Here is a 20763-nt window from a genome sequence, read left to right on the forward strand (position 1 = left end):
TATTAGAAAAACTTTGAGCCTAATGGCAAGTAAGGCTGGAGTAGATAGCATACACCCAGTACTTTTGAGGGAGATGGGGGGGAAGAGAGAGAGAGAGAGAGAGAGAGAGAGAGAGAGAGAGAGAGAGAGAGAGAGAGAGAGAGAGAGAGAGAGAGAGAGAGAAATAGATCTTTATTGCAGCACAGAGATGATGATCACATAATAATGTAGTTGCAACTACCCATCACAGCACAGTGGCCAGGGGTTAACAAAATAACATAACGGCAAGGTTGCCTGAATAAACCAAAAGGATAAAATAATAATGAATAAGCTAATAAAGTATTAGAAAAAAAAGTAAAGAAATAATTAAGTATACTAGACATTAAGTGAGTATACACACCCTTAGTTACAAAACACATAACATAATTATATACATTTGATTGAATTGAGTAATAGGATGCATTGATCGGGGTGCTCAGGTTATAACAGTGGTGGCCTTGGCCACCCACACGGAGTATTCTTTCCTGTATTGTCGACCCTGAATAAACTTGTTAAAATGGACATCTAGATCCTGGATGCGTGCTAACATCTGCTGAGGAAGGAACTGGTCCGACAGGTGCACAGCTGCGGAATTGTCCGCAGATGCGTCACTGGGATCCTCCATGCACAGGTGTCCCAGAAGGAGAGGAGAGGAGACCAGTCATGAGCTTGACCATAATGACGAGTCTCCTTTCATCAATGAGCCACGTAAGCCTTGGGAGGTCGAGTGTGTTGGTCATAGCGGTGGTTCGGAGTTGAGGAGGTAGGTTGAGCTTGTGGCAAGCCCACTTGAGGAGCCAGTACTCGGAGGAGAACGCTGATTTGGTGGTAGAGGGAGATGCAGATGCCCAAATCTCTGCGGCATAGAGAAGCGGAGGATAAACAATTGATGCGATGTATCTGACCATGATGGATTTGAATGTTGCAAATGCTGCTTGTATAACTATCCCAGTCTGGCAGCTTGTGTGCGAAGCATGTCAACATGTTGGCGAAACAGAAGCTTTGGGTCGAATCTGATCCCTAAGTCAATGCGATTTTGAACAAGCGGAACCGAACCTCCATTGAGGGCCGGATGGATTTTTTTAGGATTTTGTTTGAGCGAGAAAACCATGGTTTCTGACTTCTCAGGATTTATCGTAGGCCAAATTGCTTGAGGTAGGTAGATATTGATGAGAGAGTGGAGGTTAGCTCTTCTTAGATTTGGTGAGGGTATTAATTTGTCTTAATTGGCGTCAGTATCTTTAGGTCATCAGCATAAACCAGGGTATTCAGCTCCAAGACTACCAGTGGGGAGATGAGAGCGATGAAGAAGAGACCAGATAGTACTCCCCTTGCGGGATTCCAACCGAGATTACTTTGTACATTAAGCCATTAAAGTTAATTATCAGGGCATCGCAGGACTCAGCAGAGATTCCCTTAGGCCGGAGAAATGTCAGTGTATCGTCAATACATAAAGGTGGTTCTAAGAGTGAAGTAGGTTACTACCGGCCGATCAGTCTGACTTCAGTGGTTGGGAAAATAATGGGAGCAATGATCAAGAGTACAGTACAGGCTCGTTTAGATAGAAATGGAACACTGGAAGAATGATTTTGTAAAGTCAACGCCATGTTTAACCAATCTGGTTAGCTATTTTAGTATTTATAATAATAATAATAATAATAATAATGACAAATAATGCCAGAAAGCAAACTTATACAGATCAGCCAAAAAAAATTCAATAACAGACATTCCCATATCACCTGTCCGTCCCCTCTAATAGTTTGTCTAGTTCTTCTTTGAATTTATTCAAATTACCAGCCTCCACAACACTAAATAAAAGTTTGTTTCAACAATCAAATACTCGCTGGCTGAAGGTAAACTTCAGCACATCTATCTTGCAACCGTCCTTCCTCAGTGAATATATATTCCCCCATGTGTGTAGTCTAAGCAAGAGGAAGGATTCCATTTGGTTGGATTGGGCTTGACCGATACGTCCAAAGCTTTAAACACCTCAATCAGATCACCTCGCAGGTACTTAGCCTTCAGACAGCGCAATTTTCAGAACTGAAGCCTTTCTTGGGAAGAGCACCCTTTTTTTTTTTTCTCTCTCTCTCTACACAATTTCGTTGCCCTTCTTTGCACCAATTCCAGGAGATACGTGCTTCCTAAAATGAAGCCTTCAGATCTGTATGCAGTATTCAAGATGTGACTTAATCATTGCCTCATAACGGGATAATCACTTCCTTATCCCTGCATATCATTGACAAAGACCACATAAGTGTCCTAGCAGTCCGTTTGAACTGCTCAGAGAACTTCATGTCTGAGTGCGCAATTACTTCCAGGCTTTTTTCATTCTCCTGAGTGTGATATCTCACATTACAGCAGACTCGTAAGATGGGTGTAAGAAAAAAGTTATGACCATGATTACTTTGATTTCTGCAAAGCATTTGAGTGTACTAAATGAGGGATTACTGTAAAGCTGGAACATGTTAGAATCAAACAAGACAGGTTGGGTGCCAATGTTGAAAAGGTTTCCAGGCTATGGTTTTATAATTATTTATATAAAATACTCGTTAGTATATTTGTTGAAAATATCCTATAAGATATGATATAACTTTTTGAGAACATTATACAGAGCGGCCACAAAGTCCCTATTCATGCTAGGCCCGTGACAGTTTAAGACGATACATGGCTTCTATCAAAAGGGTAAATAGTAGAGGGATGGTGAATACATTAGAATCTTCTTACATGTTGACGATTGGAAGTAATAAAAGCAGTCCGTGCTAGCTGTTTCTAGGCCTTCAACTGTTGTTAGGCGGAGTTGAGAAATTCTTTCAACATACCACAAAGCGATTTGTCACATGCTGTTAAGTCTGGACTTTGAGGAAGAAACACCATATCAGATCCACGCCTAGTTCATCGTCCACTGAATTTGTCGTCAAATATTCTCTAACTGGGAGAGCATGATTTGCTGGAGTACCATCATCTTGCAGGATAACTGTTGCCTCGAGACCTCTCTCAACGCAGTTGTGGAACAAACTCTGTATGTGCATGTTCAAATAAGTAGTGTCATTGACACTTATATCGAAAAAATATGGCCCTATCAAGTGATCTGCTGAAACAAATAATTAACAGAGGACACAATCTCATGTGCAGGGACTTTGCGGCCATCCTGTACAGCAGTCTACATGTATTATAATTTATCTGTTCTTTATACTAATTTTTCTGAAAGTTACATTATATTTAAGATACCTGTGTGATCTATTTTTAAAAATATTTCCTTGTTATGTCCTCTGGCAGTTCACCATGACGGATAGTATACAAAGTTACATTTTCCTCTAACACATAACAAAGATCATTCATTCATTCATCACTGGTATGGATCTCAGGGTGGTCACAGGGAAGGAGGCAGAGGGTTGAGATTAATGGTTATTCCTTAGTTTGGTCTAAGAAGTGAGTGGGGTTGTCCAAGGATCGGTTGTTGGATCACTGTTGTTTCAAATTTCCTAAATGACATCGACGAATGGAAAGAGGGTATGATGTCCAAACTCCAGATGAGTGAAAATTGGGAGAGTGATTAATGATCAGTGCCAAGTAGAACTTCTTCAGGACGACTGGATAGGCTTCAGGAATGGTCCGAAAATTGCAGGTACATCAGTGATCACTAAATTATGACCACCCCATTGGTAAAGGACTATGCTGCATAGCTCGCAGTATAAAAAGCCGAACAGCTTCGTACGCTACAGCAATAGTAATTTGCAACAGGTCGTTCAGTCAAAGTGATAAAGTATCAGTTATGAGACGTAGTAAAGATATCACGCACTGATCGTTAACCACTCTCCAAATTTTCACCCATCTGGAGTTTGGACATCATACCTGTGTCCATTCGTCGATGTGATTTTATGAAATTCAAAACAACAGTGGTCCAACGACCGAGCCTTGGACGACCCCACTTCTTAGACCAAAAGGGCACGATTATGGGAGCTCATGCGTCGGGCGCTTCCTGATTGGAAACGGTAAGTCTCGTCGGTTGCTCACGGCCCACTGTGGTTAAGATGTAGAAAGAATGTTGTCGAATGGGTCAAACCACCTCCAGCCGGTATAAGAGTAAGGGATTACTCTAAGTGAATGTTCGTGGTGAGCGAAGGGTGCAGCGCGTTGCATGGGCTCAACGGAAGGTCACTCTGAGACAGTTTACATCGCAATACAATATGGGGAATGCAAGAACAATATCCCTAATGACGATGCACCACACACTCAGAAGTTTGAATTCCACAGCAGACGACCCACGAGACACCCTCTTCCCACCGCATGTAAACAAGCGAATAGAAAGGCACATGGTTACCTGTCCATGATTTATAGGAACTTTTCGCTCGATATTGCGCCGTATATAATACGTCTATAAATTGCGTGTGCTCTGTGGTCGATTTGCTGTTTGCTGGACGAAAAACCACGCTACCCTCGCCTGAGACAAGACCCACTCAGCCACGTTGTGAAAAAGGCCTAAAAATTCTTTACGTCATCGAGGGATTCGAACTCAGGTCTTTTCTACCTGATGGGGGGAAAACAGCGATTCTACCAACTGTGTCACCCAGTAAGGCAGGATCTTTGCTAGTAAAGACGATGATCATACCGCACTTGGAACATTGTTTTTACGAAACACACAGAACTTCTGGAGAGGGTTCGAAAAGTAACGATCACATTATTGATGACCTCAAATCTTCACATATGAAGAACGGCTTAAAAGGCATAGCCGACAAAGTTTGACAACCAGACCTGAAGCAACGGAGAACTTTCTTCGGAGTGAAGATATTTTCCGAATGGAGTGAACGGTTAGGTCTCGAAACACGAATCCAACTAAAAGTGCGTGAGAAGCTTTTTTGGGGGTGAGAAATTTGGAATTTTTGGTGAAAAGGAGTTTTAATACCATTTGGATTCTACTCTTGAGCTCTCCCATTAGTATTATGAAAGTTCTCTTCGTTTGTTGCCTGGCTGTCATGAGTAATTATATACCTACTCAAGGTCTGCTGGACCATCATTTTCAGGTGCGTATTAACTGATTTACATAGTTTTGAAAATGGCATCTTTTATCCTTAAGTTCATACATGGTGTCGTCATAATACAATGTGCCCCTATATCAATTTCCTTGACTTGTATCCATTTGTTTACAAATTACTACTTTTCTTATTATCAATACTTTAAATTTTATTGCCTAACTAATTTTATATGTATACCTGCTTGAATATGGACAGGTATTGAGCAAGCTTTTGTTACCCATTGAAGGCTCCCCAACGATGATTTTCGTAGAAATCAATGACCACGCAGAAACTGCATCAGAATCAGAAAGGGGCAATCTCCACTTGTGGCACATCTTCGTGGTAGTAATTCGGCATCTGTACTTCCCACGCACTGAACAGCCTTTCTGTCTATTCTGGAAACGTAAAAAAATTATGCGGAAACAGTAATGGTGGTAGTCGTTAGACAGTCAAACTTTGCTAATGTCAGGCATCTGCAATCAATACAAACGTGCCTGCCCTAACCCAAGAATGATCCTGATAGTAAAACGGTCTTACTTGCTGTGTAAGTGAGGGGAGTGTTGGGCTTGGTTGTGCAGTTAACAAAGACAACCACAATTCTACCTACACACACACGCGCCGTTTCTCTTTCTCTTTCTCTCTCTCTCCTTTCCCCGTTTCTCCACCCTCGTGCACCTGCAGCTTCCCATGAATTTATCGATATTTGCCTTAGCAAAGCCGAGCTCCCGAAGGTCCGCCAAGCAAAGGAGCCGACACACAAAGACGGAAGGTTCGTGATGACTACAGGACATCGTACCAAGTAGCAAACGAAGCCCAGAATGGAAAGGTCGCGGCGAAATTGATAAGAGGTGCTGAAAAAAAAAAGAAAAACTGCACGGATTAAGGAGATTAATTTGTGCTCACCTTAAAGAAGACTTTTTTGGGGGAAGACGAATTAAATGTGAAGAAATTTGAATTTATTTATTATTTTTATTTTCTTTTTATTATTTTTATTTTCTTCAGAGAAAATTCTCTTCTCTTTTGGTTTTGGCACAATATTGCAAAGCCCTCTTTATATTTTAAAGGATGAACCATTTTATTTATGAGTGTTAAATATGCGTTAAAAATGGTTTTAAATATCATTTTTTGCTAAAATGATTACGCGATTTATATCTTAAGGGAGCATTTCCCGTACTTTCCCTTATTTTTACATTTTTCGTTTGACTTAAGTCCCCAGTGGGCTTTATAAAAATTGCAAATTATAATAAAGACATAATGGGTTAACTATTATAAATGCAAATTACTGTATTAAAAACCTTTAGCCTAACAGTTTAAAATGCTAATAATTTATTAAATGCAAATTAATAATAATTATCCGCTAATTATATTAGTGGATAATTGTTATTAATGACATAGCGTCCCATTAACCAAGTCTGCAATTTGTAATTCAAAATACGCTGTCCTCGAACTAACCCCAGGGGCTCAGGTGAGTATGGGCTTGGCAAACCCAGGGTCCTCATAAGCCTCAGGCTTACTTGCACCATATAGATAATAATAATATACAAGGAATAATCAAAGTTAAATTTTATTCTATGATAAATGTTTACATTGTTATTCTTCAATATAATCTTTATATCTCGAAACTTTCCATCTGATCAATGATTGCTAATATGGATTCCGTCAGTGTCGATCTGTTGGTGATATATTAGCCTATGCTACCCCTCCTTGGAGAAATTCGATGGAAAAATTATGTAAAACTCAAAAAACATTTGCTCTTAATTTCTAACTCTTTTGATTCGTGTTTGGCATAAAGGCCTTCTAGACAAACTACCATGTTACAGATTGTCGAATGTTTTTTGCAATTGGTATCCAGTTTTCCCTCTGAACGCTCAATGCGGGTGATCGTAGATGGCTCTCTGTATTCTAACTTCTCCACTAATACTGATGTTCCTCAAGGTTCAGTTCTTTCTCACTCTTTTCCCTCTTGTATATCAATGACCTTCTTACACTCACTGGAAATCCTATTCGCAGGATGGCTAATGATACCGCACTATATTCCACTTTCTAGTTTAAGAAACTTGCCTTGCAAAAGAAATTTCAACTTGGAATATCCACCACCAATTCTTTAAATGCTGATCTCCAGATCATTCTCCAACGGGACAAAGAAAAATTTAATTTCAATCCTTCTAAACTCAATACTGTTTTATTCCTCCAAAAAAAAAAAAAATATCTACTTATAGTACCTCATCCTCGATGACATTAAAATTGCTCCTATCCTCAATTGTTCGGAATACTGCTCCTATCCTCATCCTCTAAGCACATTAAAATTGCTTTTGCATCGAAAAAAAAAAAAAACTGGGTTTTCTTTTTCGGCATTACTTTTCTTCTGAATAAATCTCAGATCCGTCCTCCTACCATGGAATATTGTTTCTTACATCTTGGGTGGCTCCCAAAACCTCTCTGGGTTCGAGAGTCCATTCAAAAGAGAGCAGTCGGATTAATTAATAATCCGTTTCTTACAGAGTCTATTCTCTGTCACATCGAACCGCTCAGTTTCTGTTAAATGATTTTTCTACAGATAGATCCATGGGCCCAGTTCTTTTGAACTGGCATCTATATTTCCTCCACTCTCTTCCAAACCAGTCCGAATACGCGCCTCAACCCAGTTGACATTCATTCACTGTCCAACTCCAGTCTCACAGAACCAACTTTTCCTCATTTATCCCTTCTACTTCTATTTTCTGGAACAACGTTCCTTTACACGTATTTCCTGAAAAGTGCAATCTACAGAAATTCAAGTCTAATATCAACAAGTATCTTCTAAAACTTTAACCCGCACACGGTACCAAGTACTATAGGTCCTAATACCTTTCGTGTTTGGGGTTTATATAAAATAATAATTGAACACGTACATGGAATCCAGAAAGCCGCAATCCTGAACACCTGTAGGACAGTAAGAGTTTCTCGATCAACAGTAACAATAATAATAGTATACGGACACAACCAATCACCCCACGTACTTTGTACCAGTACCCATCACGGGGCAGAAAAAAATCCCATAAAGGAGAAAGCGTTTCGGATTGTTTACATCGGAATACTTCTCTCAAATTTTAAAAATCTTCGTAGCAGGATACATTAAGAGTGACCTTGCTTTGCAAAAGAAATTTCCTTCTAAACTCAATACCTGGCGGAACAAATTCTGATAACACCACCGCCTCCAAAAACTCAATAACACGACCTCTTCCATAAGAGAAACACGTGTTCACTCAAAGCAGCTTTTCGCTGGGCTGGCGCGTAATGAGTTAAAACTTCATGTACGCATGATCAAAGGATATCGTGGTAAACCCTCAATCTTTTTACCACTTTGCATTCATGAATTATAAGATCATTCACCGAACTTTTTGATAACCATGTAAAGGAAACACTTTCTACTACATTTTGATATGTGGTGAGTGTAACCTTGCTCCACCCATCCCTTAAGGACAGAATGTAAAGTCCAAACCACGGAAAGACCATCACAGAATCACCATCGAACTTCATTATCTCATTCTATTCCTTCCACTTGTTACTGAGTGTTCACGCTTCTTATATTCTGTTTTTAATTGTCACATGACAAGTATTTATCATGTGACTTCTGGAAATAACCATTACTCTCAGAAGAGAGGGCCCCAATACATATTGCAAGTATATTTTTTCAATGGTCGACTGTCAACTCCAAATATGTTTGAAACATTGGGAGAAATGAATTCGCTTGTGGATTGAAATACGCTTGTTAGATCCAATGATGGCCGCTTTATGGCTGATTTACATTTATTATAATTCACCATTTGGTATAAAAGGAGAAAATTTGTGGTTAAAGGAGGGTTAGGAGATACATCAACAATCGACAACAAAAGGGAAATTGAGAGAGGCTCTGAACAAACAGTGAGACTCTTTTGGACTTAAGTTAACTCAAAAGGACAGCCTACAAAATACTAAGACGCCATGTTGGCGTATGCATTTTATATTCGCTTTTCTTTATGAATTTTCTGAAAAATAATATTACTCTTCATGCCTGAAAGCAAACATTTTATTCTTAACAATTTTTTCGCGATATTGATATCTAAAGATTTAATTTAATAAAGATTACATACTGATAATTCAATTTTAAGCGCAGAACTATTAACTTGTACTTAAAAAGAAAACGTATTGATTCATTTGCATTTATTAACTATTAAACTTCAGAGTAAACTAGGATTTGTTTTAAAATTCGACCTTGATGAGCAGTATCGCTACAGAGACCTCTTAATAAAAGTAAGTTTTAATTCTGCAGAATCTACCAACGCACATGGGTCATCAAGAAAAGCAGACTGGAAGCTGATATATATTCGAACAAGCGAAAATAAGTTAAAAAGGAAAAATAAATGGAAAATTTTACTTCTATTTCCTTGGTACTTCGAGAAATCACTCATCAAGCAAAGCGTTGATTCCAAATAGTCCACAACTTGTTCTACAAAATTCAACTTAACGCATTCTATATTGACCAAGAAACGGTGGAGTAGGCTTCGCGATAAAAGCCTCCAGAAGAGAATATAACGAATTTTGAACATCTTTCTACTTCACACATCCAAAATCTTTCAGTGTCTTTGAATTTCATTTAGATATCGACTGAACCCAAGAAGCCATGCAAAGAGGATAGGATTATAATAAGATCTCACAGTTACTTTTAAATAAATAACTAGATTCGAACTTGTTCTGCATTTTTCACTTCTTTTCGCCAAATTAGCAATCTGTGCTAAAAATCTCTTCTGCGACTAATGCATATTTAATGGCAAAGACGAGTAATCTTGGATGCGCGTTCTGTTTTTATTCGGCAAAGCCTTCAAGTCTTTACATCATTAGGCTTAACAAAGTTTGTACGATAATTAGATATTTATGTGATACTTGAATGTATTCCCGACTTAACAGAACGTGATATCTTGAACTTTTACTCCATAAAACCCTCCATTGAATATGTGACGTCACTGTGCAAGGGCATTCTTTGTACGTGTGGGGGGGGGGGAGGGTTAAATGCCCTAAGGAAGTGTCGAAAACAAATTTGCAACCGTGTGCGTTTTATTAGATTGTTCCTGAGTACATCTTCTAGTCCATAATAAATATAAAACTTTAAAATAAGAAAATAATTAATAATATTATTAATAAAATAACTTCCGTTATATAATATATACATTTAATATATTTTTATCTATTTATTTAATTTAAAAATAGATGTAGGGCAAGTCCATACCTTTCTTATTCTTATCCATCGCTTGTTTCGAAGGGATGGTGGTGTCAGGAAGAGATGTTTATTAGATATATGCACTAAGAAGAGAGATTGCGATTTCTTAGGAGTAGCGTCTACAGAAATCCCGATGCCCCTCATTTCTCTTCGATATCAGAGCGCATACTAACCGTGAGAATGCCTGCGCGGGAGTATTTGAGCTGCTGGCAACACCTGGGTAGGTACGGCATCTGGGGTGGTAATCAAAAATTGAACACTGTTGGCTGTAGTGCAAGCGGGTGTCACACTCACACAGCCGTACATTCAACAGAAAGAAAGAATTTTCAATGCACAATTGCTACAAAGGATGGCAAGTTTTTCTTTTGTATTTTGTTTATTAATCTGCATCCTGATTGGCTTTTTCTAATTAGACAGATGACTCTATTCATTATTCAAGTTATCGATATCTGTTCCTCATCCCTAGTGCTGATCTCTTTCTTTTTTGTTCTTATTCCCTCTCGTTTATATTCGCTGTTTTTTGATGGGACAAAAGAGGTAATGTCCAATACTGAATATATTCTTTATTCAGTACTGGACAACGAATTTGAAGAAATCTTTATTCCAAAGATTTGAAGAAATTGTTGGATTTCCCAATACGATTTTCATTTTGTAATTCACAATTCTCTCGTGTGGACAGGTTACTTCTACGTATGGACATAGCAAATGGAAGGTACTCTGGTGAGTCCAACAAACTCGTATTGTTAGAACAGATACAGGAAAATAAATTAAAATAGTTAAATGAACAATGCAAAGGTCGCTGCTCAAAAAGACCATGATCAGAAAAATTGGTCTACTTTGGAGGGTATACAGAACAGTCTAACTGGCATAAGAACGATATTCTGACTGTGGGAATTATACGGAATTTTCCAATGGAAAAAAAGTAGTTTAACGTGCTATCACCAGGAAACAGTCATAGCAATAAAGTGAAAGGAGAGTCTCAAACCATTGGCTGTTCCATGATCAATTTTCATCAGTTTCCAGTAGGGCGATGAACTACAATGGAACATGCCAATGACCTCTACGAAACTTGGATAATCGACTTTACGTAGCATGCGATGAACGATTGTTTTGGGAGGTTGAACAGTATATTTCAATATGACATGTTTTATTCCAGTACCAATGTTTTTTGTCAATTTTAATTTGTAAGGGGTTGTTAATGACAGTAATGGCAGTGTGCTACTGCAACAGGATCTAGATAATTTGGGCAGATGGGCTAAGAAGTGGCAACTGAAGTTTAACCTTGACAAATGCAAAGTACTGCATATGGGTAGAAGTAACCCCAGAGAAACGTATCAACTGTGTGGTACTACACTTAAGGTGGTAGAAAATGAAAAAGACCTGGGAGTAATTGTGCAGTCAGATATGAAGTTTTCTGAGCAGTGCAGACAGGCTGCTAGGGCGGGTCATGGGGTTTTGTCAATGATATATAGGAATTTTGCTAGCAGGGAAAAGGAGGTGATTGTCCCTCTGTATAAGGCAATGGTCAGGCCACGCCTTGAGTACTGCGTACAGGTCTGGAGGCCTCATTTTAGGAAGGATGTAGATTTGCTTGAGCGTGTACAGAGAAGAGCAACACGATTGGTGAGGGGAATGAAGGGATTCTCTTACCAAGCGAGGCTTAAGTTCTGCAAATTGCAGTGGCTGGAGACTAGGCACCTGCGCGGTGATCTGATTGAGGTCTATAAGGCCTTGAATGGGTTGAGCACGCTGAATTCTGATGGGATCCTTCCACTTGTTCAGATTACCAACCTACGGGGACATAAGTTCAAATTAAGAAAGGACAGATGTAGAATAGATGTGCGGAAATTTGCCTTTAGCCAGCGGGTGGTTAATTGCTGGAACAAACTTCCATCTGTCGTTGTGGAAGTTGATAGGTTAAATAAATTTAAGGAGGAACTGGACAGGCATTTGGAGGGAATGGTGTGATTTTTTTTTTTTTTTTTTTTGGCTGATGCTGCATAAGCTCCTACACTTGCTTTCTTGCATCATGTGCCACTACTACTACTCGCTTCTTCACTCTAGACATTTGACCTGTTTCAATTATTTTTCACCGTATATCTTAAAGCTGTAGCAGTTAATGGCCCTGCCCTTGAAGGTTAGATTCGCCAGTACCATTACTGAACAGTATTCAGCTTTCAGGAGGGAGTTACAACAAATACTGAGATATTTGGCGAAAAGAAAATGAAGAGTTCCATGAGAAAATCTTGACAAGCTTCAAATTTCGGTGGTATTCCATCAGAACTGTGGAGGCACCAAACTTCAAACTGCCGTGGTTTTTTTAGTTTTAAATGTATGAGGTGTTAATGTATTTGCCTGTAAAGTATGTGCATCTATGCGTGCATTGTGTTTGCTTGTTTTGCTGGATAACAAATTATAACTCTCCTCTTTATGGATTCGAAGCGAGGTCTTTTTCATACGTTGTCGAAGGGTAGCAATTGTAACCAATATGCTACTTGAGAGAATTATTCTGATTGGCGATGGTTTTCTCGATAGCAAAGACTGCCCAATATGGCAAATATTGTGCTAGAAAATAAGATCGTAAAACTCAGAAAGGCAGGGAAACAAAAAGTTTTCAAACAATAATCTTCGGAGAGAAATATATAGAGAGTGTATTAGCAATGGCCACATGGTGCAAGGAAGTCTATGGCTTATGCTACACCAGCCAAAAAAAATACGAAGAAAACAAAAATTAATAAAAGAAAAGGAAATAGACCAGTAGGTAAACTATCCAGCTGACCTTTGAATTTCCACAAACTGTCAGCCTCTACCACCCATGTAGGTAACTCACTCCAGTAATTGATAATTCTTTGGCTAAAATAAAAAACTTCCTGAAATCCAATCTAAACATTTCCCCCCGTAACTTGAAATTATGGCCCCTAGTTGTAGAATCATAACCGTGAAAATTTCGTCCTCATTCATTTTACTTATGACTTTCAGAGCCTTACACACCTCAATCAAGCCTCTCCTCTAAAATGCCTAGTTTCTAAGCTATGCAACCCACATATTCGAAGTCTTTCCTCATATGGACGCCCTTTTTCCGATCTCACCAGGCGAGTTACCCGTCTTTGGACCCTTTCAAGAAGCTCGATGTCTTTTTTAGGTGCGGTCTCCATACTTGAAAACAGTATTCCAAGTGTGGTCTGACAATACTCTTATATAATAGGATTATGACGTTCTTATCTCTAGAAACAAATGTTCGATAAATCATCGATAGGACAATGGGCCTTCCTTGCAACCAGTCTACAATGATCGGAGAACTTCGTGTCTGACCGTATCAGAATACCCAAGTCCCTTTCCTCCACTACTGGCTTTAGTTCAATTCCACCAAGTGAATAAGTTATTTTGGGATTACTGTTCCCCAGGTGTAATACCTTACACTTTGCTGGATTAAAGCATAGCTGCCATTTTTTATGACAATCCTTGAAGTCTATCTAGGTCACTCTGAAGAAGCTCTGCTTGGCGGTGATCATTAACTACTCTACCAATCTTTACATCATTTGCATATTTAGACGTCAGTTTTCTATCCCATAATTTATGAAAATCGAAAACAACAGTGGTCCTAATACTGATCCTTGGGTAACACCACTTATTACATCAACCCAATCTGAAGAATAACCATTTATCACAACTCCTGCCCCCTGAAGCAATCCTGCTATCCGTCTAAGGATTTTCCCTGCGATTCCAACCTGTTCCAGCTTATAAAGTAACTGCTCATGTGGGACTGAATCAAATGCTTTGCTGAAATCCAAACAAAAAATGTCGAAATTATTCTCAAAGTCCAGCTCTTGAGTGACCCTGTCAAAATAGCTAACCAGATTTGTTAAATATGATTTCCCTTTACAAAACCATGCTGAGTATCCTTCAGAATTCCATTTCTATCTAAGTGATCCTGAATCTCACCCTTGATCATAGTCTCCATGATTTTCCCTACTACTGAAGTTAGACTAACCGGCCTGTAATTTCCCACTTCACTCTTAGAACCGCCCTTATGGATTGGAGATACATTGGCACTTTTCCAATCTAATCTAACGGATCACTCGCGAGTCCAGTGATGCTGTCATAATTAGCCTCAATGATTCAATGCCCTCACTTGCCTCCTCCCTTAAAATTATGGGGTATATGCCATCAACCTTAGGATCTTTACTCGTCTGGAGGCTTGAAAGTTTTTTCATTAAATAATCATGTGAAATTTCAATATTATTAATTTCGTATTTTCCAACGTCACTCCTAGAATTTCTCATTGACATAAAGGTAAATATTCTTCTGTAAATATCGATGCAAAGTAACTGTTGAGTTCATCTGCAATATCATCTGGGGTATCTAATACTATCCCACGTCCATTACATAAAGGTCCGATCTGGTTTGTCGTTCTCTTCTCTGAATTTATATATGTGAAGAATTCCTTATCTCCTCCCTATTTGCTAGCGATTTCTCATAATATGCCTTTGCCAGCCTAACCTTTTCAGTGGCATTATTACAGATCAATTTGTAGCTGTTATTGGCTTCAGTACTGTTTATTGCTCTATAACTTTCCCATGATGTCTTTTTCTACTCAAGTAATTTGGCAACTTCATTATTCATCCAACTTGGAATCTTCCTCGTGGAGTGTTTTTTCAATGGTATATACGCATTAAAGGCTTCTGCAATTAATGTTTTAAAAGGTATACCATAATTCAATTGCATTCGCTCTCTGTGCGATATCTACCCAGTTAATAGAGGCCATGTAGCTTCTTAAGGCATCAAATTTCCTTTTCTGAAATTATAACCCATTCCTTTGCCTTTAACAACTGCAATCTCTCTCTCACCGTAGAAGTCCGTGATCACTTCCTGATACAGGTTCCTGTACTGCCAGCTCCATTATGCCATCTGTTTCATGGGTGATGAGGTCTAGAATATCCTCTGGTTGATACAAATAGCAATCATCTAGTTGATTTAAAAATTTTGTCCCCCATGTGGAGTTTCCTTCCCATTTGCTCCAATCAATAAGAGACAAATTAAAATCACCCATAACAAGACATTCCCCATTCCATTTGTATGTACAGACCTCTCATCATAATCTTCACAATCACCTGGCCTGTAGATTACTCCCACACTGGTTATACCTTTGCTTCCAACTATCTCACACCGTACAGATTCTATACCAGCAGGAGAAATGTCTGAATCCGGGAAAGTTTTTTATTAGGCTTTAAGTGGCGTTGTTATAAATGCATGGCAACCTGCGATCCACAACCTCTATCTGTCAAATACAAGGGTTTTTACCAATGTCAGTCTGCAAGTATGGAGGCTGCAATGTCATCTTAAGAGCCATCAGTAAACAATGAAACAAATCAAACTATACGCCATCTCTAAAAACATTGAATTCAATCCATTTTCTACATTTCTTTTAACGTAAGGACTTACACGCCAAGTCCATACGTTAAATATGATTTGAATTTTGGACTTGCGTGGGAGGATATATCGGAGTAGAAAAGCCATGCACGCGACACCCATTGGAAAACAACTTTTGCGTCCGGATACCTCTAATTAAAATCCGCATCTTCTGTGGAACGATCCAATTTAAAGCTATTTTAACAGACCCGTTCTTGTGACCGGCAGCGTTTCGAAAACGAAACCGGCCCGACTGCATAACGCCTCTATTCACCGGCATAATCGTGCAACTGATAGGTTTGTACACAGGCCTTGAATAGCACGAGCTTCGCGCGCACACGCACAAACGCTTCCTCTACCTATACACACACACACTCCACACGACGCGAATTTGCACTGCAAACTTCGATGCTATCAGTACATTAACGCCCAAGGCGAATAACAGCAGTAAACCCTGACAACCTGCATCTGACATGGGTTGGTGGGAAAGAGGGGTAGCGTGGGGGGGGCGAGAGTACAGAGAGAGAGATTCCAAGCATCGCTATCACGGTTCTGGGTGTTTTCAGGGAGCGAGCAGCGGTTACGTTGTTCGCTATGGGCAACGTTGACCAGACGTGTGGAGGGGTAAATTTAACGGACTATCTGGTGGGAGTGCAGTGGCGGAATCATTAATTGAATACAATGGTCCATGTAGTGTCGGTTAAGTGGTTTTATTGTACACAATCTCCGTATGGCTCACACCCCAATTAGAGCGGTATCAAAACAAGAGAGTTCAGGATTAAGCGTGGAAGAATCTTTATGTATGCCAATGTGGACATTGATTGTTTACCAACTTATTCATTTCGATGTTTTTCGTGTATCGGATTGTGGCTGGTTGGTGTACACAGAATTAGGGTGGTTTTTAATGCTAGCAGGAAGCGAGATGACAAGCAAAGATTAATTGATTCCACGTGCGCGCGCAAAGGTTGGTGGTGTTCATTCCAAATTAGCTGTTGGTTCTATCTTGTCGCGTCAGTTTATTTTTGGGAACAAAATGAAAAATAAAACTGAATCAGATTAATCATCAGATTTGTGCTTTTTTGAAACTCTTTCTGAATGAATCTTTTTCTAACGCCAACGCTAGTTTACCATAATTGCTTCATTCCATTTACCGCAGCATCTTTCCCCCACGATATCGACTCCGTAGCTTTGATCTCTTGTTGAAACCTTTCACCCTAGTCTTCGATCACTCCGAGTATATGAGGACTGTTCAAGATGGCTGTGCAGTAAATGAACCTTCACGCTCATGCAGGTTTTTGAAACTAGAAACACGTTCTTGATAATCTTTTCGTGGTCCTGCTTAATAAATGCCTAAAAGGTTTTCCACAGCGATCTCGATGCTAAGTCCTCGCTTCTTTCCGAAAGAGAGGTTATAAAATTATTATCTACAGCAGCTCTTTGATTTGTGGGCCATCGAAAGCAGCAGTGTGGAATTTAGCATCACTCATCTCAGGTTTCTTGTTTCACGTCAACCCATCAGAAAATCAAACAAAAGGGATTTTCTTTTTCTTGACCCTTTATCGTAATTTTTCAACACAAGAATGACAGACACAATAGGAAGAAGGTGACTGTTTGTCTTCATCACTGAGGTCGATAACACAAAGAGCATGACGTGTTTTTCTGGAGAGGTGTTTGAAAACTTGTCTGTTTTAATGTGATAAAATGCTTCAAGCATAAAAGAAGGAATAAGGATGGTTTACAGACTTTCAATTATGAGGAACACGTGAAATGAAGAGAAACAAAAAGGTAGAAATTATGTACACTATATTATCAAAAGTATTCGGACACCCCCTTACAACTTATACAAGTAAAGAACATTATGCTAACTGATATAAAAGTGTTCAGGAAAGGAAAAGATATCACAAGCAGAATGAGTGGCACACACTCAAAGAGCATGTGTCACTGCACTCTCTTCTGACCACTTGGGTACGTTAGGCCTAATATACAGGGACCTATGAATTTAGGACCTGAAACAATAAAAAAAAAAAAGTTCACATAAACATAGGTCTGATTTCGACTTGTTTCCGAGTTACACCCATTTTTGTGTTCCAGCAACTATCTGCTTACATTTACACGAAATGCTCAATATGACCACTGTGCGCCTGAGTACAAGCCTGCAAACGTTTCATCATAGACCTCCTTACCCGGCTCCAGGTGCCCGTTGGATTTTCTGTTCTGGTTCTGAATGGGTCTACCACCATCTGAAACCCGTTTTATAATTGAACCGTTTCAGCAAGGTGTTCATGTGTTCTCTAAAAGGTCTTACCCTCTGCTGCATTGCATCTAGCAAGCCTTATTATGGGTGATTTCAATTTGCCTCTAATTGATTGGAGAAAATGGGAAGGAAACTCGACATGGGGAACAATTTCTAAGTCAACTAGATGACTGTTATTTGTATCAACATGTCAGGGAAAGTACTAGAGAAAAGAATATCCTAGACCCCATCATCACCCATGAATCAGATGACATAACAGGGTTGACAGTAGAGGAAGCAGTAGCAGGAAGTGATCACGGAGTTCTACGGTGGATGATGACGAGAGAGGTAGCAGAAGTAAAAGGCAAAGGAATGGGTTTTAATTTCAGAAAAGGAAATTACGATGCCTTAAGGTACTACATGGCCTCTATTAACTGGGTAGATATCGCGCTGAGAATGAATACAATTGAACTGTGGTACGCTTTTAAAACATTAATCACAGATGCCTTGAATGCGTATATACCATTAAAAAAATACTCCACGAGAAGGGTTCCAAGTTGGATGAATAGTGAAGTTGCCACATTACTTGAGCAGAAAAAGGTGGCATGGAAAGGTTAGAGAGCAATAAAAAGTACTGAAGCCTATAACAGCTACAAGGTGGTGTGTAATAGAGCCACAGAAAAGGTTCGACAGGCAAAGGCAGTTTATGAGAAATCACTAGCAAACAGAGCAAAGAGGGGGGATAAAGAATTCTTCACAAATATAAATGCAAGAACAGCAGGACAAACCAGATCGGACCTTTACGTAAGAGAAAGGGAATAGTATTAAATACACCAGCTGCCGTTGCAGATGAACTCAACAGTTATTTTGCATCGATATTTACAAATAAAAAACCTTTTGTGGCAATGGGAAATTGCGGGAGCGAAGTTGAAAATATGTAATTAATGATATTGAAATTTCGCAAGATTATTTAATGAAAAAACTTTCGAGCCTACAGACCAGTAAGGCTCCTGGAGTTGATGGAATGTACCCTATAATCTTAAGGGAGGCGGCAAGTGAGTGCATTGAACCATTGAGGGTAATTATGAGAGCATCACTAGACTCTGGGGAGATTCCCTTAGATTAGAAAAGTGCCAACGTATCTCCCATACATAAGGGTGGCTCTAAAAGAGAAGTGGGAAATTACCGACCTGTCAGTCTGACTTCAGTGGTAGGGAAAATCATGGAGGCAACGATCAAGGGTGGAATTCAGGATCATTTGGATCGAATTGAAATTCTCAAGGATACTCAGCATGGTTTTATAAAGGGAAAATCATGTTTAACAAATCTGGTTCGCTATTTCGAAAGGATCACTCACGAGCTGGATTTAGGGAATAATTTCGACATTGTTTATTTAGATTTCAGCTAAGCTTTTGACTCAGTCCATCCCATATGAGCGGCTGCTTTATAAGCTGGAACAGGTTGAAATCACTGGGAAAATCCTTAGATGGATAGCAGGATGGCTTCAGGGCAGGAGGCAGAGGGTTGTGATAAATGGCTATTCCTCTGATTGGGTTGATGTAAGAAGTGGGATTCCCCAAGGATCAAATTAGGACCACTGTTGTTTTTAATTTTCATAAACGACATTGATGAAGGGATAGAGGGCGTGATGTCTAAATCTGCAGATGATGTTAAAATTGGTAGAGTGGTTAATGATCACTGTCAAGCTGAGCTTCTTCAGAGAGACCTAGATAGACTTCAGGAATGGTCAGAAAAATGGCAACTATGCTTTAATCCAACAAAGTGTAAGGTATTACACCTGGGAAACAGTAATCCCAAAAAAACTTATTCACTTGGCGGAGTTCAACTAAACCCAGTACTGGAGGAAAGGGACTTGGGTGTTACGATACGGTCAGACATGAAATTCTCTGAGCATTGTAAACAGGTTGCAAGGAAGGCCCATGGTGTCCTATCGATGATCTATCGAACTTTTGCAAGTAGAGATAGGGACGTGATAATCCCATTATATAAGGCCTATGTTAGACCACACTTGGAATACTGTGTTCAAGTATGGAGACCGCACCTGAAGAAAGACATCGAGCTTCTTGAAAGGGTGCAAAGAAGGGTAACTCGCCTGGTGAGATCGGCAAAAGGGCGTCCTTATGAAGAAAGACTTCGAATATGTGGGTTGCAGAGTTTGGAAACTAGACACCTTAGAGGAGATTTGATTGAGGTGTTTAAGGCTCTGAGAGGCATCAGTAAAATGAATGAGGACAAAATTTTCAAGATTATAAATGATGCTAGAACTAGGGGACATAAATTCAAGTTACGGGGGGGAAATGTTTAGATTGGACTGCAGGAAGTTTTATTTTAGTCAGCGAGTTATAAATTACTGGAATAAGTTGCCTACGTGGGTGGTAGAGGCTGACAGTTTGGGGAAATTCAAAGGTCATCTGGATAGTACCTTCGGATCAGGGAAGCGCATAGGAGGATAGGTTTAATTTCCTTTTTTATTAATTATTATTTATTTATTTTATTTTTTTTTATCATTGTTTTGTTCGTTTTTTTTTTTTTTTTTTTTTGGCTGGTGCAGCATAAGCCATAGGCTTTCTTGCACCATGCGGCCATTACTAATACTAAGTCCACCATCTCTCAATCTGAATAAGCCTCAATTCAAATGCCCAGTATCAAAACGTTAATAATGATCTCCAAATGTAGCGCCCTTGTCAGGAGAACTAACTGAAATCACTCAAAGAACAATATGGGATTTGTTTACATAACTACAGCAAGGCCCTCTATGAGATATCAAGCATTGCTTATGAACAGTTGAAGGGAGTCAGCTTATGGAATTAATATCGCTATGCTAACTCAGT

General features: G+C 39.3%; 1 protein-coding gene across 3 annotated transcripts in view; it reads right to left on the bottom strand.

Moving 5' to 3' along the window:
• The window catches only part of LOC150085444 (heparan sulfate glucosamine 3-O-sulfotransferase 1-like), an 81466-nt gene that overhangs the window by 29148 nt on the left and 31555 nt on the right, over window positions 1–20763 (bottom strand). The window contains exon 1 of one of the 3 annotated variants that reach the window (XM_090373252.1): window positions 10279–10330. The exons of the other annotated variants lie outside the window; for them this stretch is intronic. The gene's annotated coding sequence lies outside the window, so the exon portion shown is untranslated. Of the gene's footprint in view, window positions 1–10278; window positions 10331–20763 lie in introns of those variants that run through there. 3 annotated transcript variants of the gene reach the window in all.

The sequence above is a fragment of the Mastigoproctus giganteus genome, chromosome 5 (assembly GCF_048544385.1).
Source record: "Mastigoproctus giganteus isolate SK-2022 chromosome 5, ASM4854438v1, whole genome shotgun sequence".
Classification (NCBI taxonomy): domain Eukaryota; kingdom Metazoa; phylum Arthropoda; class Arachnida; order Uropygi; family Thelyphonidae; genus Mastigoproctus; species Mastigoproctus giganteus.